The sequence below is a fragment of the Equus asinus genome, chromosome 18, assembly GCF_041296235.1.
Source record: "Equus asinus isolate D_3611 breed Donkey chromosome 18, EquAss-T2T_v2, whole genome shotgun sequence".
Classification (NCBI taxonomy): domain Eukaryota; kingdom Metazoa; phylum Chordata; class Mammalia; order Perissodactyla; family Equidae; genus Equus; species Equus asinus.
The window spans coordinates 7,043,974-7,069,046 of record NC_091807.1 but is presented as its reverse complement, the minus strand read 5'-3'; the positions used below and the strand labels follow the sequence as shown (position 1 = coordinate 7,069,046).

Sequence of the window (25,073 nt, the reverse complement as noted above, 5' to 3'; positions counted from 1 at the left end):
TCACATGAAACCTTGTAAGCCACTGGCAAGAGTTTTAGACATCATACTAATTGTGAAAAAAAGTCGTTGGACGGCTTTGAGCAGGGAAATACTGGAGTGACATAACGTGGTTCACACTTCAAAAAGCTGCACAGAGTAAACACACAGTCTCCTAGAGTTTACATGCTAATGGCTTTGACTATGAAGAAATGCACTTGACTTTGGGATTGGTAATAGTGGCCACTAAGCAGCAAGCTGTATATTACCTCATATTCTAAGACTGACGTTACCAGGTGCCAAGTCTCTCTATATGCTATATAAAAGGTGAGAGCTGGCAGGGGTGTCTCCATACACTGCAATTTGGCATTTTTACCTAGGGAACTCTTTATTTCCCCTGGTTATTCTATAAACTACCTAGAAACTTATAATTCCTGATTTCTCTGAGTAAACTACTAATAAATTAGTAGTGTGGACATTTTTTTCAACTGAAAGCTCTTGCTGATACAGAGATTGGTACTTAAAGTGTTTTCTAATGAAAGATCCTAAAGAAAATAGGAATCTGGAGTTGATTATCAGGACTCTTTAGGTCCAGAGGCAGTGGGATGGTGGCTAAAATTAGAGTTGGACTTTTGTCAGCCCATAGAAGCAAGTGGTACAACAGTTTAGTAAAATATTTCCTGGTTTATCAGGAAAGAAGTGCCTACCGAAAGAGAAGGTTTGGGAGCAGTATGATTAGCATCAGGAATCTAAGGACTGTGGAACTGTGTGTATAATTAAAGATTGAGAACTATGGGCTTGAAAGCCAAAATCTTAGCCAAAGGAACTATCAGAGAATAAAGAATTTCTATGATTAGCATAAAAGAATCTCAAGTAAAATTGAAAGCTGAGATGGTCAAAAGTCAACCTGAAAATGTCCTATGTTTTGTTTTGTTTTTAATCAGAACATGATCTGAATTCACAGACTCACCAAATCTCGTTATGACAGAGAAGGCATTAGCAGAAAAGAGTGAGCCCTCTGGTTTGTAATGGGCACATGGGAGCGTTCAGTTCACCCAGAGCGCTCTAAGCTCCCCAACCTCCCTGATTCTCCTCTAACAGCAGAAGCAGCATCTCTTCCCCTGGCTGATGACGCTCATTCTCCTTTGCCTAATGACCCTGTCATGACATCCCATGATATAGTTATCCTGCTTGGAAAGCCACTTCTTATTTCCCACTGCAATGCCTTTATTAACCTCGTAACTAGAGATAAGTGCCTACATGACCCTGGAGGCCAATTATTAAGTTAAATCTTGGAGGAAAAAGACTTACATATAGAAAGAATTATGAAATTTTGCAACAATCAGAAAATAAGTACCTATGAATAGATTCTGAAGAGTAGAGAAAAAATAATTTAATTTTGATTCAGGCTACATTAATCCATATAGGTACATTTACCAGGCATTCTAGAGTCAATGTTTAAACTCAGGCACTCTTGGTAGCTCTTTTTGTTTTGTTTTGTTTTTGTTTTTGTTCTTGTTTTTTTGCGCAGTATATCCAATTAAGCACAGGCTCTTTGGTGACCTATGAAAAATAAAGTTGATATATTAGAAATTTTGTGGCAAAATGCAAATAAAGGAATGCAAAGATTTAAGGAGCCAGGAACATTGGAATGGGTTTATTTTATGCAATCTGCCCAGCCACTCACTAATCCTAGCTGTATTCCCAGTGGGGGCCCAGATGACCTTTTATCAAGACACTAAGAAAGACTTCCTTGGGGTAAGGGCCAGCATCTCTGAAAACCATAATGTCTATATTCAGTAGGCTAATAATGCTAGAGTAGGACTTTGCCATTGAAAAGGCTCTCAGTGTAGCAGAAACTATGTTGTAGCACTCAAAACAGCAATCTTTATGTGGTTCCATTTTAGGTAGCAAGGCTGCAGTGTTAATACACACGTGCAATTTCTTCTACCATTTTTGTATCTGAAAAGTTCACATCACTTACTTGCTTGGAAAGGATAATAAAAGACAAGCAATTTGTGGGTTTAGAGTAACAAAAATAACACACTCGAGATAGTTTATTTTGGGAAGTAATTCCAGGAGAAAACAGTAGGGGCCTGTGACGAATGAAGGATGCAAGCAGGAAAAAGCAAGGAAAGATATGTGAAAGAGCTGGTCAACGCTGGGGGCGATGGCTGTTTGGAGCTTCCAAAGAGAATTGGCATGAACCTCAGAATTGTCCACAAGAGGAACAGAAGAGGTATCTGTAACTTCCTAACCCTTTTTATTCAGGGGGTTGCTTATGGGTGTTAATCCTCTTACACTTCCAGGTTTGTTCATGCAGAAGGGCCCAGCTGGTTTCCTTCGGCACCCAGGAGTGTCATTTCAAAGGAAGATGTTGGTCTGTGCTCTTGTCTCAATTTAGACTTCCCAACATTCGGGTTCCTATGATCGTGTGCTTCAGGGCAGTGGTCTGGGAAAGAGGGACACTGATTTCTGTCTTTGTTTCAGTCTCGGGAATGCTCTTAAAATTATGCAGTATTCACTCAGCTGATTTTTCTTGAGTGAAAAATTAATCTAGATGCCATTAGAGTAAAATATACTTAGAAATGCATTTCAGTTTGAATATAAAACTGGTAATTAGAGAACTTTGCATATAAAAAAGAAAACTCTTCACCTGAAATAACCCACTGCCTGCTGTTCATTTGCATATCCTCATTTTTACAGTTAGATTCAGGCAGGCAGAATATGTTAATAGCTGCACCCATTTCATATCCTAATACAGGAAATCCAATAGCTCAATGATAGGCATATATGTGCTTTACAGAGACTCTCTAAAATTACTTGGCAAAGGAAAAATATTTCTTGCAGCTCTGCAGGAGTTCTCAGGAAGCACTTTCAGGAGCTCCAGTGAGGGGTCCCTCAGCACCAGGTTGAAGCTGCAGAAATGGCATCTTTCTACCACAGGCACTATGTACCCTGAATCTTAAATCACCTCCTTTTCCCACCATGTCTAATCTTTTTCTGTCTATTCTATCTATTCTCTACCTTATAAAGAAATCTGTTACATTAGTTCTGTTCTGATAGAGGAGAGAAATTCTGTGGCAGCTAATGAAATGTTCCTGGTTCAAATTAGAAAGTAGACATTTAAAACTTAGTTATAACCTCATATGACCCTCTGTTATTATACTAAATCTTTAATCTCATACTTCAGAGTGCCTAAGCATTACCCAAGGCATTGTTCAGAAGGAAAGTCTCCAACATTCACCCCCAGAAATGTAAATTTAGTCAGTCCAGATGTGGCCTGTGTTTCAGTGTCTTTAACAATCACATAGGTGATTCTGATTCCACTCAAGAAATTCTACTTTAGACTGTTTGACAAAAAACACATGACTTGTACATTATATATGTCAATAGTATTCAGGAATTATTATCATACATCCATATAATAAATCTAAATCAAATATTCTCGTGTATTCCAATGACTACCTTCTCCCCAGTTCCCAAACAGATTTGGCCAAGACAAGAGCATAAAACTGCCAGTTGTAAATTGGAGCATTGTATCCCAACCACAAAGTGTTAGCAGAAGCTGCCAAATGCTTAACACCTGCATGGTTATTTGGGGTAGTATATCATGAAGTCAATGTGTGAAATTTCTCTTTGGACCAGAGGGGAATCATATCAATCAGCTAAGATCAGCTTTATATACTACTTGGGGATAATTATCTCAAAGTGTGAAAACATGCATTCACATTACCTTCGAATTGCATATTTTACATATGGTTAACCCCAACTCTATTTTGTGTTCTGTGTTGTATTTGCCTATTAATTTCCGAATCTGCAGTTCCTAGATCTAGAAAGTAGTTGGTCAATGTTTGTCATTGCGCAGATGCATTTGCATAAATATATTTTCGGAAACTGCAATATTTACCTGATTTACTCGGACCCAAATGGTATCTGTCTTTACTTCACTTCCTTATTTTGTATGTCATAGCCATTTGTATTAGAAGCTAGTTTTGATGGGGCTGGTGGCAGCGTTTCAAACTGAAGATTCCTGCTCAGTGAGATAGTTTTAACACCTCGTTTCTTGAACGATATTTTGGAAAATTTCCCAGTTCTACTTTGAAAACAGGTGGGACTGGGAAAAGATGCGTCTGTCAACAGGGCGCCATTACTACTTCGGCTTCTGTCAAGTCGTCCACTGGCACATTTACCTTCCCTTCTTAGCTATTCAATAGTCAAGCAGCCGGCTGTTGGCTGAGGAACTGCTCGCTGTCAGTGCAAGCAGCAGTCCGGACAGAACACACATATCTCAGCTGCCTACACTACGGAGAAGCACGAGGCAACTATTCTCTGTAACAAGAATAATTAGTGGAGATCATTGGAAAGGGGCAAACTTAGTCCAAGTGAAAGTAGAATGAATATCCCGTTGTGTTCAAATCCATAATTTAAAGTCAAGTTCACTTTTTTAAAGAATGTTTCACCTCTGTCTGGTTGAAGTTGATTTGACGACTGGAAACGTAAACTTGGCATCCAACGATCAGGGTGCCAAATATGCAGAACTCCCTATTAGAACGAGCGGTTTCATTCAGATGGGCAAATGGGCTGTGTCTTACTCTTTAGCCTTTCAGGATGAATGACAGGAAACCTCCCAAATAAAGGAATTTTATTCTTTAGCATTTCAGTGTATTTATATTAGTTTGATAAAAACACATTTGCTATTGTTTTCATCATAATTATTTATTAACAATGAAATAAAAAATGTTTTACATTGATAGCCTGAAAATAATTAGAAGTGCCACTTGGGAGACTGTTTTTTCGAGTTGTTGTGTTTTTTTTAAAGTATTTTTGTTTACTTTCTTTGTTCTAATCTTCTTCCTCCTTGTTTCCCATTCATTATAGATTTACATTATTGTACATGTTGCATGAAGATAAAGACTAAATTAAAGATTAAAACCAATTTTGGATATGGACATCTCACTGATTTTGCTTTCCTAAAAAGGCAATATTCAACAGGCAACACAGGATTCACTTTTGGGAAAGCTGATTCAAAAAACACTTTTCTTCGCACCGAATCAGTTTCTGAATAAACACTGACAGGTTTCGAAAATTATTATAAAACAGAAACAATAAAATTGCATGTTTCCAAAAGTGATTTATAAAATTTTTTACTTTCTCACAGTAAAACTACAGATTTTCTTAAAATTTATACTGTGTATAACTTAAAGTAATGGCAATGATGTTGATTTGCCATAAGTCATACGTTTAAAGTTTTCAATAACTTCTAGTTAAATGGCTAAATCTTATAAAATTAATTTTCAATTTTAATTCAAATTAATTGAAAGAATTACCCTGCAATAGTCCAACATAATAAGTTGGAATAAAGTGGAAAAGGAAATAGATTTTTTTAAAGAACACTTCTATTTAAATTGATATTAAGAAATAACATCATTTCCCCAGTGAACACTTTCATAATGCTAAGATAGAAAAGAGGCTTGTTATCTATAAGGAGGCAGATGCTCCTGAATTAATTCATGTATATCACCAGGAATTTGGTCTTTAGGTGAAATAAAATTTATCGTACTAGGTATAAGGTAGAAATACTTAAAAGGACCTCATGTGATTTATTGGACTTTTAGAAGAGCTGCAAAAAGGCAGAAATCATTCTCTTAACTAAACATTCCTGTTGATGAGTTATTTTTGTTCTATCAAAGATGTCAGTGCTCATAATTTTTAGTAATCTTTTAATAAATTCTATTAAGTAAAAATAAAAGAATTTGAAAATAAGTAAAACATGTTTACGAAAATCAATATCCATTGAATAAAATATCACATAAAATATTAGAACTACTCAAATTAGAAACTATTCTACAAACTGGTCCTAATATGCTCAGCATTGTCCTAGAACCAACATAGTATCCCCTACTCAGCAGTTTAAAATCTGCTTGGAGACACAGGCTGAGGAAATTTAAAGCAAATTAAAATTGTGTATTCAAGTCATTTCAATACAAGGTAGCACTGCACTAGTTACCGTAGTCTACTACTGTGTGCTAGTTAGTATACTACTACTCACTGACGGGGAAGACCTTTTACTCAGGCTACTCAGTGAAGCATAGGAGCACTAAGTAATGGCTCTGTGGAGGAAATGACTGCAGAGTGGTTGGGATTGGAATAGAGGGACGCCAGGGCATCCGAGAGACAGGTTAGAGTGGAAGTATGTGAAAAAGACTTAATATCATAGAGATAAGGAAACTGACATGGCCACATGTATCTAACTGGTTTCTTTATTCTAAGGCTTCTTTTAGATATAAGATACCAAATCATCTAGGGAGAGACCAAAAAATATATATGCCAAGAATTGGGAAAACAAAGATGTTTTTGCAGAAAGTATTCATCAGTGAGAGGGTGACTTCTTTTACTGTAAGAATTCCTTCATTAGTTAAAAAAAGCACTGATAATCTGAAACTATTGTCAACTTTACCCCTGAATGCACCACCCAGTTTTAAATGTTGCTTCCTTCCATACAAAGTCAGATTTAAAAGACAAAACATGACAAAAGGAGTGTATTGTTTCTTTCTTCCAAACCACTTTTGTCCAGCAACTATATTCTTAAGCTTCCAAATTTAGCTATTCCTACCTCCATATATTAATATCACAAATGAAATAAAATACTCCCTTTCTCCTTGTTTTATGTATAGTATATTCTTCCTCTTATTGCTCTATTGCCACAATATTTTCTATTTTCTTTTCTTATTTCAAATTACGAAAAAGTTTATTTTTCTTAAACTGTCATTTAGTGATACTGAGAGTTTATAAATGTTGAGAATCAAAGAAATAGGAGAGTGGTAAATAAAGGAAAAGCAGAAAAATGAACCTCATGCTTTTTCTCTTTGCTGTTCATTTTATTAAGAAGACAGAAACACTTATTGTAGCAAACCAGGAAATTCTTAAGTATAGAAATCAAAATTTGAGAAATGTGAGAACTAGTTAAGGACAAAACAAGAGAGAGCCAAAGAAGAGTGAGAAAGATAAACAGAAAAATTTTAGGTGGAATATTGTCTTATATCCTTCTAATGTTTAGGTTAAACACTTTGTACTAATTCTGTCTATTCTGTTTAGACATACAAAGCAATTTTATAGAACTGCAACAAAGAAAGATAGCGAAATATTCCTCATTAAAAATATTTGTTAACAACATACTGTTTCTCTATTTACCAAAAGAAAAAAGAAAAATTCTCAGATTTAGAGAACTGAAAGAAATAGAAGTAATTAACCAGTCAATCCTAAATTACAGATAAAGAAAATAAAGCCTAGAGTATTTGTCACTTTTCCAAGAACACATAGGTAATACAAAGCTTAAAATAAAAAATAAAGTATAACTATATCTTATATAACTATATCTATGGATAGATAAATCATCTATCTAACTGATCTGTATTTCCATTGTAATGCCCTTTTTAGTATATCCAAATGTACTTTTTATCCAAAGTGATGTAGTTAATGTCACATATAATATCACACCCACACACATACACATACAAAGAAGGAGAAAGCAGAAGAAGAGGAAGAGGAGGAGAGGAAAGAAGGAAGGAAGGATAGAAGGGTGAAAGAAATAAAGGGACAAAAGTTTAAAAAAACTCCTTTGAGTTCTCTAAGGAAATGTGAGAAATTGTCTACTATATTTGCATAGTATGGAGAGTTTTTTGAAATCTCATTCCCAGTAAAAATGTTTAATATAGAGAGGTATTGGTGGTGGGAGGGAGGGCAAATTTTCATTGCATTTCTACATACCTTGTGATAATTTTTGTCCCAGAATATCTTTTTAAGGATGTTTATACAGCATCCATCTGGTTTGCCCTGCATAGCCCCCATGGAACTTAGGTGGCAAGAATATAAAACTCATGCCGTTCGTTGAGGCTGCCATAAGTAATAAAGTCCTTTGTCTCTGACCCAGAAATCTCATGTCCTCTGCCATTATTTGTGACTCCGTGGCAGGGTAACTTGTTAGCTTACAAGTGTGGTGAAGTCTCAAACCCTTCACAGTTTCTGACCCAGAGCTGCTTCTCTTTCAGGGAAAGTTGCCATGAGGATCTTGTGAAGATGCAGTGGGAATATTAGATAAGTTGTAATTGTCCTTTTCAATGACATGAAACTGTGATTAATTTACTCTATGTCCAGTGAGGCCAACCAACTTTATTACTTCACCTGATGAGTGATGTGATAGATGGTGTACTCTTGCTCAAAAATAAAGTGTATCTTTAATGAGCATATTGTGTACTGTACCAAGATGATGGGTAAGCTTGGTTTCTGATGTTTCTGGGGTTGAAGGCAGAGCTTAAGCCTCAGGTTTGTCAATATGTGCCCATTCATTAACATTAAAGTTGTTCTAGAATCTAGCATCCAGTTGAGAGTAACTGGTAGCTGGTTTGATTGAAACTGCTGTCACCCATGTACCTGCTTTTTACAGCAAGACTGCAGGTGTTAGAATATTATTTGTCAAGCACACAGTGAGATAAAGAATCTGGAGATGCTATTTTTCCATGCCACAAAAATTAGAGAGGATATGCTGAAAAGATAATATACTGTACAGCTGGGTCAATCTTCCGGGCCAAAATGGAATGTCAAAGTGTCAGTTGTGATAATTATAAGATACATTATGATTAAATGGATTTCCATCTGGAGCTCTGGCAGAAGAATTATGCCTTGAGAAATTATGCCTTGAGAGATATAACTCAAAGGGTTGATAGCACTTGGTACTGAGTAACCCCTGAACACATTCAATTGGCTGCATAGCAGAATTCAGATTGATGGTCACTGACCAAATTTGGCATTCTGCTGAGATATTGCTATGATAGCCGTATCTTAATCAACAGTTTAAAAAATAATGTAGACCCTTCCAGATGATGCTAATAACTAAAAGAGTTCAAAACTTAGGATATGCATTTTAAATTTAACTTAATCCTAAATAAATTCTCTTTCTACTCACTCAATTAGAATCATCACTATTTTTTCCCAAAAAGCAGGGATTGCATTCGTGTCTAAATAACCTCAAACAATTGTAGCAGTTCTTTCAAGCAAAATATTCATATTTCTTGTATTGAAATACACTGATGTGATCTTCAGGTGATCTTGCCTCTTCTAATGACTTAATATAATGTTAATAAAACTTGTACTTAGGTTTGTGATAATTTTCAAACATTTAATGTGTAATTTCATTCAGTCAATGATATTTACTATGCACATATCACTTCCAAAATGTTTTATTGGAGGTGATACAAAAGGAAGAAATTTTATGGATACTGATATTAAAATGCTTATAGACAAGTTGGGGGTACATATTACACATGTTTTAAAGGAAGCAGTTAAATGTGTTTAGAGAATGAGACATTCGGGAGTATATGTTATTTCTGTGCTGAATATTGTCTGCAATCGTTTATCGAGAAGTGAAGAGTGAAATGATAATCAAAATATGGACCTTAAAGCTATATGAATAGTCATGACTTTCTTCTCTGAACACTACTGTGACATAATTTTCTTGACTGGAAGGCTTAATTTTAGTTATAATTTTAATATGCAAAGACATTGTATTAAATGATGGCCTGTACAAAGAATTTCAGACGCCACTCGACTTATCCATTGCATCAAGATGACTGTGATTCATTGAAAAGGAAAACACTTATTTACATTAATCCCTACTTTTCTCACTAAAAACTTGTGTCAGAGGAAGTCAGTATGCTCTGGGCCTTTTTAGTCTCGCAGAGAAGTATAAATCATTTATATAATTTATTGTATCTCTTTTCTTTCTGAGTGCTGGAGACATGTTCTATCTAAATCTACCTGTTTCAAACAGCTTATACAGACTGTTGCTAAAATTAATGTATAAACTCCATTCCACTACATCTCGTTGCAAGAATTTAAAATCTCATTTGTTCAGCTTAATTGAAGTATAGTTGACAAAGTTGTAAGATATTTAAAGTGTAAATTGTGACAATCTGATATATGTATACATTGTGAAAACATCCTTCCATCTACTTAATTAACACATCAATCAGCTCATATATTTGTCTTTGTTTTGTTTTGTTTTGTTGTGAGAACATTTAAGTTTTACTCTCTTAACAAATTTCAATGATACAATACAGTGTTATCAACTATAGTCACTGTGTTATACATTAGATCCTCAGACTTCATTTGTCTTATAGCTTAGAGTTCGTATCCTTTTACCAACCTCTCCCTAATCCCCCTAACCCCCAGCCCTTGGCCAGGACTTCTCTACTCTAACTCTATGTGTTTGACTTGTTAGATTCCACACATAAGTGATACCGCGCAATATTTGTCTTTCTCTGTATGACTTATTTCACTTAGCATAATGACCTCAAGATCCATTACGTTGTCAAAAATGGCAGAATTTCTTTCTTTCTCTTGGCTGAATAATATTCCATTGTATGTATGTATGTATCTCACATCTTCTTTATCCATTCATCTATTCACAGACATTTAGGTTATTTCCAAGCCTTGGCTGTTGTGAATAGTATTGCAATGAACAAGGGAGTATAGGTATATCTGAGAGGATGGTTTTGTTTTCTTTGGATGTGTACTCAGAAGTGGGAAGGATGAATCACATGGTAGTTCTATTTTTAATTTTTTGAAGGATCTCCACACTGTCTTTCATAACGACTGCACCAATTTACATTCTCAACAACTGTGCACAGGGGTTCACTTTTCTCCACATCCTTGCCAACACTTGTTATCACTTACCTTTTTGATGATTATCCTTCCAACAGGTGTGAGGTGTGGTTCCAATTTGCATAAAATCTCAGTTTTAATAAGTTAATATCCATGACTAATTTTCTTTGTAGATATTTATATTTTCTTCTCTATTCCTCTCCTTTTTATTTAAATTTGAGATTGGGATTTGACTTTTAGTGATTGTGACATCTTGCTTTTTTCTTTTTGCATATTGTATTCCATTTGAAGAATGTGGAGTATCCACTGACATCAAAATTACAGAAAGTGCATCGAGGGATTGGCGTATTTTTAATAGTTCTTAAGCATCCTTTCTTTCACTGATTTCTTTGAATATCTGCTTTCTCCTCAGCAGATCCATTTATTTCTAGTCATCTTTCCCTTATCCTTTATTTTACATTCTCACCTTGTTATTTTAAATTTAGCTCTCTTTTCTTCGCTCATTTTCTAAAGCTCCTAAGAAATGCTGGCAATATGGAAATGAGGTCTGGCAGAGGGATGGTGAGATCTCCTGCTACTCAAAGAGATAGAAAATAGATAAGGCCATGAAACAAAACGTCCTTCTGGATATTGGCAATTGTAGTGCAACTTTTATTGCAATTAAAACAGTTTAGCCTCTAAGTACAAAGACTATTTTGTGGTTCATGCAGCTGTTCCAACAGATTGTCTTCCTCCGTGAAGTACAGGAAGAGATAAGAAGTGGGTATTTGTAAGTGAAATCTGAATTTAATTATTTCCTAATTAAGAAAATGTTGCTCCATGATACCGAAGCACAATGCCAGAAAATAGAATCAAATGGCTAAAGAGATTTAAAAAAAAAAAAAAGCACAATACGAAACAAAATGTAGAAAGTACATGTCTGTGAAGATAAAGAGCAATGAGAGATTTGAGGAGAGACCTGAGAGAAGATAAGTTATATCAGGTGCAAAACTCGTCATTTTGTTTTATTGCTTTTCTGACATTAATTATAGATGACAGGTGACCTGTCAACTAAGTACGGTGTGTTCGTAGAAACTGAGAGGAAGTTTTAGATCCTCCAGCAATTCAGCTGGGAACAAAATTTCAAGTTAATTTTAGCAAGTCTATGTTATAAATAATGGTGTTAATGCTAATCAGCTATTCAAAACATTTTACAAACATTTGCTAATTAATCCTTGCACTGTTGACAAATAATGCTTTCATTTACCAAGGCACCGGAAGAAACTTCTTGTGTATTAATAAATCTCCAAGTTTCTAAATTTTAGGCAGTACTGTAGCTTTCCCTTTTCATTCTGCACATCTTCATTGTGAGAAATGCATATTTGGACTTCAGAGAATAGAGTTCCACAAGGAATAATTAGATGATACTTTCATCATAGAAGAATTATTTTGTAAGACTCAGTATAGACATAGGGAGCAAAACCTGTAGCCCATAATCTTCCAGTTCCCAGCTCCTCCTCTCTTGGCCATCCCAAGTCCAAATTTTATTTATTCTTGCTTATGCAATTTATTACCATCATGATCATTTCCTCTCTATAATTTATATCAATCTGTAATTTTGTTTTTATTTGATTATTATATGTCTCATCTATTAGAAAGTACAATCTATGAAAGAAGGGATCATGTTTATCTTGTTAATAAATATTGAAGAAATGGCTCATCTAGAGACATCTGCAGGTATTGTTCTTTATGCAAGATGAGATATTTGTGTTTTCTAAAATGAAAAATATACTTTTATTAATGTGCTTACACTCTTAAAATATTTAAGTAAATGTGCATATATACATACATTTCAGAATCAATATGAGTAGAAAAGAACAAAATGATTTAAAAATACTTTTAAAGCCTTCCTCTAGCCCCTGATTCTCAAACAAGTCCTTTAAACCAAATTCAATACATGATTTTGCTCCTTGCTCCTCAGCTTTGTAAGAAGGTATTGAATTTTGAAAAGGAACATAAAAGACCATAGGGGAGTAACAATCGCCACCGTTTATTGTGCTCTTACTAAATACCAATATATCCTCATCATGGCAAACATATAAAGCAGATATTATTAGTATGCCTAATTTACATATTAAGAGAGTTATGTAACTAGTCAGAGTTATGAAGATGTCTGTTTTTGCTAGAGAGTCTATCTTCCAGAAAAACATTGTCTAACGGCCCTTTTTAGTATTGTTACAAATGATCTCGGTAGCCTAAATAGTTCCATCTCTACTTACAGCAGATGGCCAACAGATACATGAGGGAGAATCGGCAGCTGTAGGTCAGACCTGTTGGGAGAGAAATGGTAGTCAATATTGGCCAGGAATCCAAGTAACAGATCATTTTAGCTCTTTTTTTACAATAGCCATGATAATAAGTAAAATCTCAAATAAGATTTATGCAATAAGGTCAGTTGTGCCTTAGATGTGTAATCAAGATCAAAGTTACTTAAATACCTATCCCAATTGATTGAAGAAGAAAAAGACCTACACAGGAAGGGATCACAGATAAGCTCTTGAGTACTTGAGCCTGATCTTCAGAGGGCAGCACTATATAATTTGATTTATAATTAACATCTCACGGCTTTCACTTCTCAGGGAAGACAAATATTCCATGTTCATAGGAATGTCTACATCACAAGCAATACTCCCAACATATCCACTAGCAGGAAATACTGCCCCTGCCCATCCCCAAAGATGTCTACAAGTATAAGTTGAATATTCCCTAGACCTCATTACTTGTGGGGTCCTGTCCATGGTCAGTTTCCCTCTAAAAGGTCAGATTAAGTCCAATTTTTATAAAGACCTTCTGATTAATCCCTTGACCATGTAACATATGGACTTCTGCAAGGTCACAGCCCAACTTCTCTGCTCTTTATCTATGGTGACCACACTGCCATCTCCAACCTCTGCAGGAGATATTTTGGAAAGTCTTGTATCACAGTTCTTTATTTTCTCCCATATTCTTGTTTTGCCCACCTTTTGTTGAGGCAGAGCCGAAAAAAGCAAAGCAGTGATGGCTAACATCAAATGCTTGCCTGTTAGGCAGTGATCCAGACAACATACACTGATGTAGTTAAAAAACAAATCATGAAACATTGAAATAATACAAAGAAGACTAACATACAAATGAAATACCAATGTAGCTATGCTGTTCATTACTAAGGAAGTTAATGACTTCTCAATTATATTTGGAACACAAATAAGAACTACTAAGAGATCTTTTTATATGCCTGTTGGCCATCTGTATATCTTCTTTGGAGAAATCTCTGTTCAGATCTTTTGCCCATTTTCTAATTGGAGTGTTGGTTTTTTTGTTGTTGAGCTGTATGAGTTCTTTGTATATTTTGGATATTAACCCCTTATCTGGTATGTGGTTTGCAAATATCTTCTCCCAATTCTTAGGTTGTCTTTTCGTTTTGTTGATGGTTTCCTTTGCTGTGCAGAAACTTTTAAGTTTGATGTAGTCCCATTTGTTTATTTCTTCTTTTGTTTCCCTTGCCTGGTCAGACATGAGACTTGAAAATATGCTGCTCAGACCAATGTCATAGAGCGTACTGCCTATGTTTTCTTCTAGAAGTCTCATGGTTTCGGGTCTTACATTCAAGTCTTTAATCCATTTTGAGTTGATTTTTGTGCATGGTGTAAGGGAATGGTCTACTTTCATTCTTTTCCATGTGGCTGTCCAGTTTTCCCAACACCATTGACTGAAGAAACTCTAGTTTCTCCATCATATGCTCTTGGCTCTCTTGTCGAATATTAGCTGTCCATAAACATGTGGGTTTACTTCTGGGCTTACAATTTTGTTCCATTGATCTGTGTGTCTGTTTTTGTGCCAGTACCATGCTGTTTTGGTTACTATGGCTTTGTAGTATAATTTGAAATTGGGGAGTGTGATACCTCCAGCTTTGTTCTTTTTTCTCAGGAATCCTTTGGTTATTCGGGGTCTTTTGTTGTTCCATATAAATTTTAGGATTCTTTGTTCTATTTCTGTAAAAAATGTTGTTGGAACTTTGATAGGGATTGCGTTGAATGTGTAGATTGCTTTAGGAAGTATGGACATTTTAACAATGTTAATTCTTCCAATCCAAGAACACGGAATATCTTTCCATTTCTTTGTGTCTTCTTCAATTTCTTTTAACAATGTTTTATAGTTTTCGGTGTACAGATCTTTCACCTCTTTGGTTAAATTTATTCCTAGGTATTTTATTCTTTTTGCTGCAATTGTAAATGGGATTGTATTCTTAATTTCTCTTTCTGCTACTTCGTTGTTAGTGAATAGAAATGCAACCGATTTTTGTACATTGATTTTGTATCCCACAACTTGACTGTATTCCTTTATTATTTCTAAAAGCTTTTTAGTGGACTCTTTAGGGTTTTCTGGATATAAAATCATGTCATCTGCAAAGAGTGACAGTTTCACTTCTTCTTTTCCAATGTGGATCCTTTTTATTTCTTTTTCTTGCCTGATTGCTCTGGTTAGGACTTCCAATACTATGTTAAATAAGAGTGGTGACAGTGGGCATCCTTGTCTGGTTCCTGTTCTTAGAGGGATAGCTTTCAGTTTTTCTCCATTGAGAATGACATTTGCTGTGGGTTTGTCATATATGGCCTTTATTATGTTGATGTATTTTCCTTCTATACCCATTTTATTTAGAGTTTTTATCATAAATGGATGCTGTATCTTGTCAAATGCTTTCTCTGCATCTATTGAGATGATCATGTGATTTTTATTCTTCATTTTGTTAATGTGGTGTATCACGTTGATAGATTTGCAGATGTTGAAACATCCCTACATCCCCGGAATGAAACCCACTTGATCATCATATATGATCTTTTTAATGTATTGTTGTATTTGATTTGCAATTATTTTGTTGAGGATTTTTGCATCAATGTTCATCAGTGATATTGGCCTGTAATTTTCTTTCTTTGCATTGTCTCAACATCATTAGCTATCAGGGAAATGCAAATCAAAACTACAATGAGGTAACACCTCACTCCGGTCAGAATGGCTATAATTAACAAGACAGGAAACTACAAATGTTGGAGAGGGTGTGGAGAGAAGGGAACCCTTGTTCACTGCTGGTGGCAGTGCAAACTGGTGCAGCCACTATGGAAAGTAGTATGGAGTATCCTCAGAAAATTAAGGATAGATCTACCATATGATCCAGCTATCCCACTGCTGGGTATTTATCCAAAGAACTTGAAAACACAAAGGCATAAAGATACTTGCATCCCTATGTTCATTGCAGCATTATACACAATAGCCAAGACGTGGAAGCAACCTAGGTGCTCATCAAGGGACGAATGGATAAAGAAGATGTGGTATTTATACACGATGGACTACTACTCAGCCGTAAGAAATGACGAAATCCGGTCATTTGTGACAACATGGATGGAGCTTGAGGGTATTATGCTGAGTGAAATAAGTCAGAGGGAGAAAGTCAAATACCATATGATCTCACTCATAAGTAGAAGATAAAAACGACAAAAAAAAAAAAAACACATAGCGTTGGAGATTAGACTGGTGGTTACCATTGGGGAAGGGGGGAGAGGGGAGGGCAAAAGGGGTGATTAGGGTCACATGTGAGGGGATGCAGTATACTTAGTGTTCGGGTGGTGAACATGATGTAATGTATACAGAATTCGAAATATGATGTACATCCAAAAAAAACAAAGATTAAAAAAAAGAACTACTAAGAGAGAGATCTTTTCTTCAGACGCATATTGTATAAAATGCTTAGAAGGCTGAGAGAAACAGAAGACCTTTCTTTTTTTGGGAGGTGGGAGGTTATTTCACAAAATGATCCTTGAATTGCAATGTTAAAGTAGATGGACACAGAAGGATATTGAGACTTGGAGCTTCCTTACAACACATAAAGATAAAATCCCTCCTCGATTAAGAAAAGAAAACGGTCTAATTGTCGATTTTCTTTTGTATTTCTCTCCTTTACATAAAGTACATTCTGCCAAACTGTAGTGTTTTCTTAAGGAATAATGAAAGGTCCAGAAGAAGAATAAGGAAAGATGCTACAATTTTCATAGAGAAAGAAAAGATAAATTCAGTAAAATACAGATTAACTTGTCCTTATTCCCTAGCAAAATTCTAGAATTCTTTAGTAAATGGAGGAGATGTGACAATTGAGAAACAGGGAAAAAATTAGAAATAGAAAAACTAGAAATGACCATATACTTTCTTGAAAGAAGCCACATAACTTTTATCTTCTTTCTTTTTTGATTGTTCAATGCATTATCAGATTCTTAGTTAAAGAGAATGTTATAGATATAAGACAACTATTTCAAAAATCTTCATGTTTTTGTGCATATTATGTAGGTTGTACATGTGTATAAATAGTTAAAGATGCTCTTAACTTTGCTTTATGTAAAGAATATTTGAGGATGAATGTTAATCTGAGAGGAGATCTCTAGGTAAATGTTTTTGCTCTATCTTTATGAATGTATTTATTAATGTCTTGAACTAAAAATATATAAAGCATGAGGCTTAAATTTCAATATTCCTGTATTTATTCAACAAATTTTTATTAACTTATTAAATTAGTAGGTCAAAGATGAATAAGACACAGTTCCTACCCTTGAGGAACTCACAGTCTAGTAGAGAAGACATACATACATAAATAACTACCATAAAATGTGAAAGGTGCTGGAATGGATGCATATGTCAATGATTCACAGGGAAATCTAATGCATTGGTTGACAGAAGTGATGTATTGATTATAAGATCAATATGAGTCAACAGTGTGATGGCTGCCAAAAAATCAAACAAAAGCTTATCCTAGATTCGTGTATGTTTAGTACTCAAAATAAAGAAGAAAATCCTCTTACAATACAACTTTAAAAATTTGACCACATCTAGACGGTTTCTCACTTTTGGCTATCATATTTTAAAAATACTCAAAGTAGGACCCCTCTAAGAATGGCATCCAGGATAACAAAGATTTATGATATCATGACACTGAAATATGTGAAAGAGAATAGGATTGTTTAATGTAGAAAAATAAATGTGGAGGATACATGAGTGCAATCTTCAAATACTTGAAGAGTTACCACATTAAACAAAAAAATCCATGTACTTCCAAACTGTAGAGCTAAGATACTCTGAAACATTGCAGGAAGGGAATTTTTGTTACAACACAAACAGCTATTTTCTAATAATTCAAACTTCAATTCAAAAATTGAAGGAGCTTCCCCTAAATTTGCTCTTTATAACTGTACTCAGCTTAGAAGTGGTAAATGAACTGTCAGAGCTGTTACAGTGTGGCCTGATGCACAGGGTGGGTGGGTGAACTGAGTGACTTCTTGTTGTTTCTAAAGCTCATCTCTCTCTCTTTCTCTTTCACACACACCCACACACACACACACGCCAAACATGCATTCCTTCTTTCAATCTCTCTCACATGTTCCCTCACCATCCACATATGCACTTAAAAGGGCACACATTGTATGTGCTTATGTAAATAGAAAAGATAGGAATCTCTGAATTCTCAGGAGCAATCTTTATTTGAAATGGGATCAAGAAAAAAAATCATTAAAAATAGAGCATATCAACAAAGATACATTATCTAGTGGTTATACATGACGGTAAGCATGTGCAGAAGAGATTATTGTAATTGACCTGCTTATTCTTCAAAACTGGAACTGTTTGTTTTTTTGGGGGAAGACTGGCCCTGAGCTAACATCTGTGCCTATCTTCCTATACTTTATATGTGGGATACCTGCCACAGCATGGCTCAATAAGAGGTGCCATGTCTGCACCTGGGATCTGAATCAGCAAATCCCGGGCCACCAAAGTTGAGCTCATGAACTTAACTGCTACACCATGGGGCTGGCCCTAAAAGTGGAACTATTTTTAAGCATGGAAAACAAGGACATCTAGATCAGTATCTTATAATGTGAGCATCCAATCTGTCTTACTACAGGTTTGGCCTTCCTTTTTTACCTGGTTCTTATATATAGGTTTTTGCCAAGATCCCCAGTGCCAGACTCATTCTTTGCACTCTGATTTCTATATGCAAACATGTTTTCATTTGTTTCTTTGTTTCTTTGTCTTTAAACCTGTGCTTGCGTCCTTACCTTTGGGTTCTGCTTAGTTCTCTGTTTTTTCTACAAACCTCATCACTCCTGTTTTCCAATCTATTACTCCAAAGTACTTAGTTCCTGAACTTTTAGTCTGTTGATGATGCTTGTATCCCACTTGCTTGTTTCTGGACTTTCCTGGAACCAATTCTCTATTTTCATATCTTTGTGTTGGCTTCTGAGCAGGATCTCCCTGTGACTCTTAAACCATTTTTGAAAGTTATACTTACCTTTAAAGTCCCTGGTGTTGGCCTCCTGCCACAAGCTTAGCTACCCTTACATTATTGCTTTTAATGAAAACAGTCTTGTCCTTACAAAACTTGCAGACTCATCATGTGCCAGGCATTAAGCTAGTTCTTTGAGAAACATTGTATCATTTACCTCTCATAGTACCATCCTATGAACTAGATTTTAATGAGACGATTAGTAAGTCTCCAGATAAAATTTCTGTCAATGTCTTGCACTTTTTCAGTATTCAAGATAGAAATTGAACCCAAGTTATATATTTTAAAGTCAAGTAATTTGTAAGCAAATTAAAATAGAAACGTCTTTTTTGAGTTTGAGAGCTTAGATTTACATCATAGGCAAAAAAATTTAATTTCATAGATAAGTACAATAAGAAAAATTAAGACAGTAGTACAAATATAAAAATGGAATGGCCAACGTAATATCAGATCTAATACAGCAGGAAGACTCTATTAAGGCCGAAAAGTACACTGAAGAGTCTAGATGTTAAAAATATTTATAATTAAAAGAGACCAGAAAATGAAAGAACTTTAACAGACGTGAAGGAATATTACATCTAATCCAAGAATATCTTAAAATCATTTATAATTTGGTTTCCTCAGTTATCACTAAGTTCTCCATATTGTTTTGTCATGTATTTTCACATCAATTAGCCAAGTATATAACTTAACATTATTTTAATTGTAAATGAGGTGTGTCAAAATGTGAAATTGGCTGAGATTAAGTAAGGCTGATGAAGCAAAGTTCTTTCTATAACAGAAAATGCTTTTCAAATTCAGAAAATTTACTTTTCAAAAGAACCATTTTGCTATTTTCTGTAGCACATGGAGATTTGGACTCCTGTGCCTGTCAAAGCTTTAGCATTAGAAGACTCAGTAGGAAAAAGTTAGGATACTAGTTTGTGTTAGTTTCAATTTTTTTATTTTCCTGTGAGATCTTAACAGAAAGAGACAGGTTTCCCTTACAAGTAATATTTATTAGCAGAGATGACTTTGTTTTTTTAAACAGGCTTAAGGTGTTAGTTTTTATTAGGTAAAGCTATGGTAACAAACAACTTTAATTTCAGTGTCATGTATTAGCAAATATTTGCAGCTTATTCACGTGACATGCTGGCTATATATTGGTTGCAGCTTTGAAACCCTAATTCACTTGTCCTTTCACTTGGGATCCGGGCTAGGGGTATAGCCTTTACCTTGGTTTTGTGGCAGAAGGAAAAGAGACTTGGATAAGTCATGTAAAGGGTCTGAAATCTACTGATTGGATGTGGCATAGCTTACTTCCACTTCTTATTTTCCATTGGCCAGAGAATCAAGTCATATGACTGACCACATGGCAGGGAAGTATATAGTAGTCCTCCTTTATCCTTGGTTTTGCTTTCTGAGGTTTCAGTTACTCTTGGTCAACCATGGTCTGAGAATGTTAAATGGAAAATTCCAGAAATAAACAATTTTTATAGTGCAACAATTCAGAATGGCATGCCACCATTCTAAGTAGTGTGATGAAATTTTTGCCATTCCTCTCTGTCCTGCCTGGGATGAGAACACTTCCTCTATCTAGTGTATCCACACTGCACATGCTGCCTGCTCATTAGCCTGTTAGTTAGGAAAAAACACACTATATATGTGGTTCCATACTATCTGTGGTTTGAGGCATCCACTGGAGGTTTTGCAACATATCTCCCATGGATAAGGAGGGGCTACTGTGTTACTTACATGGAGATGGGAATGGCCAGGAATATGTAATCTATTGCAGGAAGTAAATAACTGTTAATAATAATACAAGCTACTGTCTACTGTATCGCTTTCATATATTCATTTCCTAACTCTGCATGCAAAACACATTTACACATATTCAGGGAAAACATTATAAAACTTCCGTCCCATCAAGACGCAGACCCAAAGTCTAGGATTTAATGATAGTATACACATCAGGCCTGGATGTGGCTCCTCTTGATCTACATAACTAGAAACTAAAATATGAGGCAATAGAATGGTCAGAGAGAGACAAATAACTGCTGTAAATATTATACTTTCTTTCACAAAAGAGTAGACAATAGTCAGAGAGTCATAGCAAATCTGAAGTACTGCTGGGCAGATGTTTTGAGGTTCTCCTCTCCTGGTGGTATAAAATATTTCTTAATAACCCCCGGGTTCTATTCCCTGTGATTAGCCCTTGGCTTTGCTGCTGGAAGGTTCTTTTTTTCCCTGTAATCCTTTTTGGCCAAATCTGAAGAAGACATTGGAGATTATGTCACCCTTGAGTCTGAGTATCTTTCCCAGCTAACTCTCTGCCCGTAAATGTTGATGTATCACACAAAATTTACCTTCATCACCAAAAAGAATGCTGAAAAATAACAGCATATAGGCAACTCAGTAGTAAAAGTGCCTTTCCACCCACTAGCCATGGTTTCAAATTACCCCTGGGCAGAGTTCACAAAGCTGAGACCAAGAGAGAGGCAGAACATTCATTATTAGAAAGATTGAAATTCCCAGGTCACAATCAGGGTCCAGTTTATTATTGGACAGGTTCATTTGACTTTGATTAGAAGCCCATGAAACTGACTAGAAACAAATACTGAAAAGCATCTAAGTGGTAGATAATGGAATTGTACGTGGAATTCCACAAGCTGGGAAAAGTGAAGCTAAATATTGCTCTGATTATATGAAACACACTGAATCTCCACACTACCAACAGTAGGTTGACTGTAAAAGGAGAGCAGATTCTGAAAGACAAGTCCTCAGAAGGAACATTCTTTATAGTATCCATTTTAGAAGGTATCATGAAGAACAAAAGAAACAAAGATTCATCACAGATCAGAAGCCTGTGAGTCAGATTTTCTGCCACTTGCAATCAAAGGAGTACTAAATGAGATAAAATTTTCCTCATTCTATGTACTTATATTAATTATGTGAAAATTATATTATATATTCAGTCATTCTTTAAATTAAGGACTCATTTCTTATTTTATTGGAAATTTTTTTTTACTTGAAATTTGGAGAATCAATTTTAATATTTATGCTTAATGTAAAAGAGCATATGATAGGTAAAAGGATGTTGACAAATGTTTTCATTCTCCTCCACTGGGCACATGGTAGGTGTGGTAGATTGCAATAATGGTTGAAATTTGTCATCCCTCTGTGTAGCTGGGCCCTTTGCCATGTGATGTCAGAGTTTCTCCTACTAAAGAGGCAGAGTATATTCTCCTGTCACGTGGATTTTTATTCAACCACATGACTTGCTTCAGCCATTTGAATAAAATGGAAATGTCCTTGGGCCACTTACAACTCTAGGTGTTAGGAGGATGTTCGTATATCTGCTTGCCTTCTTGCACTTCTCCCATTACTATGAGCAGAACATGCCTGAACAGGCCTGTGCCTCAGGAAGAAAAAGAGAGAGATCTGAGTTGGAGCTGAATCCTGAGATCCTGTATAAGTGAGCATAATCATAAACAGCACAGCCATCTAGCCAACCTCAGACTACATTAGCCACACCCAGCTGATCAACAGTAAGTAGTTCCCCTTCGGCCATCACGTGGACCTAGAGTTGTGCACACCAACCCTGGCAACATTGTAAGCACTTGGGAGAATGGGCACCAGTAAGAGATCCACACAAGCCTTGGAAATAGGCCTCACTTGTCTTGTGAGACCCTATGTGGTCTAAGACCGAACTAGGTGTCCAAAGAGAAGTCAGATAGGCTGAGGACCAGCTTCCTTGACCCACTGCATATGGCATAGAACTCCAAAGAGTCCAGAGAACATTAAATTGAAACCTGACCTTTCAATGTGTGATTAAGGGGTACTATAATTATAATGGTAGAAAGAAAATATTTTATTTAGCAGTTTAGTATTTTATTTATTACTTTGAAACCAGATGTATGGCAATTGGGTCTCCATTAGTACTCCTAACTCCTTTTACAAGCGAAGTGACTGGCGCTTAGGTTAACCAATTCTGCAATTTCACATAGCTAGTAAAGTACAGAATAGGGACTATAATGAAAACATATAGTGTTTTAAAGCTAAGTGTGAATGCACATTTTAATTTCATACTTCTCATAAATGAAATGATGAAGGAAAGCAGTTATAAATTTGCAGAGTATGAAAAGAGTGAAAAGTTTTTTAATTTTACCAATAAAAATACATATTATACATGTCTAATTGGGATCACAGATATTTTAGCTCAAGCATTTTAGTCATTTATCATTTTTACTGGAACTAAATTAGTATCTCTCAGAGTTTTAGAAAAACCATGCATCCTTTGACTTTAGTGGCTAGATCTTTAAATTAAAAAACATTAATTTGTTGTTTTAAAACAACAGCTTTGTACCTCCAAAGCCTTAAACAGTGCCAGACATGGAAAAATTATTCAAAAGACAATATCTCATCTCTCTTAAAAAGATATAAACTCCATGAAGACATTTGTGTCTGAATTGATACATCTTTATATGAATGAATGAAAGAATAAATAAGAAAGTTTTATTATAGAAGTATAACCTGCTCTGAAATTATTAAAATCCTGTAAGAAAAATAATAAATCTGAGCAAGGTTTACAAATGACTTCATTGTTTGCTTTAACAAGAAATGGTCATAAATTGGTAGGTTTGGAGTAATTGCATTGCCATCTATGTGATATGAGCAAAAAAATCCTGCATAGAATAACTATTTTTAATAAGATAAATATTTTATTTTCTTAATCTATTAAAATAAAACCTCATAAATTTATTCATTCTATGATTTACTATTTTTTAGTTCAAACATATATTAAGTTATGATAGTCATTATAGTTCTTGCTGAATGTGATATTTTCTTTAAAAATTCTGAAATGTGTAGCTATCACTGTAAGGAAATCAAGTTGTTTTCCTAAAATTCCACAAGCCAAATTCTAATTTATGAGTTAAACACACTTTAATTAGTCTTTTTGAAATACTTAACCTGCACTAAACATGGGTTTTGCGTCAGTTACCATACTTTGAGAATGTGTATTTTCAAATGTGAAGTGAAATATGACTGTATTCTTCAGCATTATTATCACTTGATGCTTCAAAATCAATTGTATATATAAATGCTATTAAGCACTTTAGAGGCCATGTTATTACAGTTAAAAAGTAGAGTAATATCAAAATATTAAATATATGTCAGAGAGTGATGTCAGCAACATGGCAGAGTAAACTATTCGTTTGTCCCTTCCCTTCTGAAGTAAGCTAAACAGACATTCATTGACCAATGGAGGATACCCACACAGCTCAACAGGATGCCTGAGAGACCCATACTGCTATATATCTGAAGTGAATGGACTGGGTAACCAGGATATAGTCGAGATAAGTGAGTGTTCCCCTACCCCCCTCCAGTAGCAGTGAGCCAGTTTGTGCGTCCTCTTAGATTGGTTGGTGCTACTCTAAGAGAAGGCTAGGACAGCCCAGACAGTTGGTGAACACTCTCCTGGCCCTCAAAAGTACACACCATACCGCTGCAGTCCCTTCAGAGGGAATGCACCTTGGCATGACTGTAAGAAGAGATTGCAGCAGTCCTGAGCATGAAGAAGAACTCTATCACAGCCTGCAGGAGTACCCACTGTACCTGCACAACTTCCAGCAGATGGGGTTGGATCAGAAACACAGCCCCTGCTTACCCCCAGTGGTGGCAGCTGGAATCTATGACCTCCTACTACCACACATGAGCCAGCAAAGGATTAGTTCATCAAACACCATGAAAAACTTCAGTAACAATTCAAAGCAGAAGGAAAATAACAAGTCTCCAGAAATCAACCCTGAAGTCACAGAAATTTACCATCTCAATGACAGAGAATTCAAAATAGCTGTCATAAACAAACTCAATGAATTACAAGAGAACTTAGAAAGACAGTTCAATGAACTCAGGAATAAAATTAATAAGCAGAAGAAATAATTCACCAGAGAGATTGAAACTATGAAAAAACACACACAAATTCTGGATAAGAAGAACACAATTAAGGAGATAGAAAATAATCTAGAATCCTTAAAAAATAGAACTCATGTTATGAAGGACAGAATTAGTGATTTAGAGGATAGAAATATAGAAATGCTTCAAGTTGAGATGGAGG

At 35.4% G+C, this 25,073-nt stretch overlaps 1 long non-coding RNA gene across 3 annotated transcripts in view; it reads left to right on the top strand.

The window, feature by feature from the left end:
* Positions 1-2,080: 2,080 nt before the first annotated feature.
* Positions 2,081-25,073, top strand: part of LOC139040970 (uncharacterized) — a 278,811-nt gene continuing 255,818 nt past the window's right edge. For all 3 annotated transcript variants that reach the window (XR_011495334.1, XR_011495331.1, XR_011495333.1), the window contains exon 1: positions 2,081-2,215. This is a non-coding gene — a long non-coding RNA (uncharacterized lncRNA). The remainder of the gene's footprint in view (positions 2,216-25,073) is intronic.